Source organism: Glycine soja, chromosome 20 (genome assembly GCF_004193775.1).
Source record: "Glycine soja cultivar W05 chromosome 20, ASM419377v2, whole genome shotgun sequence".
NCBI classification, from domain to species: Eukaryota; Viridiplantae; Streptophyta; class Magnoliopsida; order Fabales; family Fabaceae; genus Glycine; species Glycine soja.
Genome location: NC_041021.1, coordinates 21,866,073 through 21,869,243, shown reverse-complemented (window position 1 = coordinate 21,869,243; position 3,171 = coordinate 21,866,073).

The window sequence follows — 3,171 nt, the reverse complement described above, 5'->3', positions numbered from 1 at the left end:
AGGCGCAACACGGGAATGTACAGTATGACAATATTCACAAAATATAAGCAAAAAGGTACATGACACTTATGCATGGCAGTGTGAAAAATGGCACGCAGCGTGTCAGCCTCGTGCCCCTATTCAAGGGACCTATATGGGAGAGAGCTAAAATGGATTTTAGTGATAATCCCCAAGGTGGTCATATCTCTCTTGATGGTCTCTAGAGGTATCATCCTCTTCGAAGAACATATTGCTGCAGTAGGGACTACTAGCAACAATATGTTATCAAAGAGAAAAACTCTAGATGAGGGTTCACTGTAATGAAGCAAGTCGGAGACCTAGCATGATCACAGATTCACCTTCACTCCTTATGTTCCCACGAACCCGAGTATAGGGCCCTTTTTCAAATCACCGTGTGTGCAAATAGTGTTGGTGTTTGTGTGCATCAAATGAAAATATTTACCTCATGCATACATTTTAAAACACACTAAAAGCATCAAAGAGTTATATACACAAGAACATAAGAAAAATAAAGGGAAACCAACAAAGGAGGAATTTATGATAAATCATTTCACAAGATCAAATGGCCTAACTCTCAAAAAATAGTCCCCAGTGGAGTCGCCAACTGTCGCAACCTACCCTTCGGCGGGAGGGCGACACGTGACTCGCGGGTGTGTGTTTCAAGAAAGGAATACAAGCGGAGTCGCCACCAACGTTTATTGGAGGAAAACGTCGGAAAAACCGGAAAAGACGTGATCTACGAACTCTAAGTGAAAGGTTCAGGAGTTGTATTTACGTACGGGGAAGGTATTAGCACCCCACACGTCCGTCACAAGGGACGACAGACTTTAATCAAATGTGAAAATATGACTTCAAGTTATGTTATCTTCCCTTTTTACGTTCTTATGTCTTTTTATGCCTTTTATATTTTTTATCTTTTGGTGGTCGACAAGGGTGTTTCCCTTGCTCCTACATATCCCTCGATTGTGATAAGGAAATCAGACCTACGTAGTTCTTTCGTGAACAAAGTGTCTCGGTTAAGTTATTTTTTATCCTTTTTTGCAAGATATGTTTTTATTGAATGAAAGGTCATTTAAGGCGTTGGACCATTAGACAATCTTTCGATTCTTTTGAAAAGTGAGAAAACATTTAAGGCATTGGACCATTAATGATTTCTTTTATTTTTGAAAGAGGCAACAAAGTTACATATTGATTTTAGGCCTTTTAGAAATCTACACTTAACCAATAAAAGCATAAAAGACCATTTCAAGGCGTTGGACCTTTGAAAATGGCTTTTTTAGGCGATGACAAAAAGTTTGGTTTATGAATTGATTTTAGCCTTAGTTTTACTTTGGTTATTAGTCGATTCGATTAAGAAAGAGAAATCCCAAAGAAAAACGTCCGATTGATTTTTTTTTATTTTACTAAAAGATATTTTTTGATTATTATATTATTATTTTACCTCTTTTTGGTTTCTAACGTGGTTACGACATGACCGAACGGTCGGATTTCATTTTAAAAGAAATTAACGGATATTACAAATCAAATGATCGGTGGAAATTTATTTTATTTTTGATTAGGGGAGAAAATGACTTAAGTAAATGACTAAAGCACGTCAAAAGGGGGTACGGAAGGTAAATGAAACGAAAATAAAATTACGCGAAACAAATGGGGACCACCAAGGGTACATAGAATGAATTAAAAAGTTTGATTTCGGGAACTTACCGGTTGAAGACTAAAGAACGACGAAGAACGTCGAAGAACGGTTGAAAATCTTCGCGAAATCACCCACAAAAGCGTTACGGAAACGTTACGGAAGCGCCTCGGCTTGGATTTTCTTCACGAAAACCATTTTTCTCACAGATTTCAAGTGATCTCGAAATACCAGAAGGGCTGAACATTTTTCTCCTTCACTCCTCCCCCTATTTATAGGAAAATAGGGGAGGAGCTTGCCACCCAGCTCGCCCAGGCGAGCTAGGTTGCTCCTCCAGAAGCAACCGCCTTCTGGAGGAACATCCTGGAAGGCCTAAGTGGACCTGGTTGCTATTTGAACCCCCAATTTTTACTAAATACACCCCTCTGCCCTTTTTTGGTGATTCTTTTTCCGTAAAGTTACGAAAACTTATGAATTTTGTAACGATACTTGTTTTCTTTCCGTAATGTTGCGGAACCTTACGTATTATGTAATCATCCCTTTTTTGCCTTCCGAAACGTTATGGAACTTTACGGATTGCGCACTAACACTTCCTTTTAATTTCCGGCATGTCACTGAACTTCACGGATTGTGCTACAACGCTTTTCTTTTGGCTTCCGGCATGTCTCGGAACTTTACAAATTCCCTAACGATGGGTGCCAAATACCTCGAAGTCGTCAAACGAGGGTCACATCCCAACAACGGATAGTCTCCGAACGAAATTAGGGTATGACACTTCCTTAACATCGGTTATCCAAAAAACCAATGTTGCTAAATGATAAGTTAACATCGGTTTTTTTTTTTTTTAAAATCAATGTTAATGAACTCGATTTTTTAAAATCTTATTGGCTCCACACCCTAACTCACTCATGTCTGTAGCGTATCTTCGTCTCTATCACAACTTTGGCATCACCTGCATAGGTGTTCCTCTCTATCGTAACCTACCCTTCGGCGGGAGGGCGACGTGAGGCTCACGGGTGCATCTTCCAAGGGAGGAAGGCGCACGGAGTCGCCACCAACGTTTATTCGAGGAAAATGTCAGAAAAACTGGAAAGGTGTGGTCTACGAACTTTAAGTGTGAAAGGTTCGGGAGTTGTTTTTAGACACAGGGAATGTAATAGCACCCCACGCGTCCGTCACAAAGGACGACAACCTTTAACCAAGTTTGCAATATCATGTCTTCGATTTGTTTTATTTTCCCTTTTTTACGTTTTTATGTCTTTTTATGCCTTTTGTATTTTTTATCTCTTTGTGTTCGACAAGGGTGTTTCCCTCGCTCCTACGTATCCTCAATTGCGATGAGGAAATCAGACCTACGTAGTTCTTTGAGAACTAAACGTTGGTTAAGTTGTTTTTATCTTTTTTCGCAAGATATATTTTAACCGAACAAAAGGTCATTTTAGACCATTATATGATCTTTTGATTTTGAAAGGAGAGAAACGTTAAGGCATTGGACCATTAACGATCTCTTGGTTTTATGAAAGGAGAGAAACGTGAAG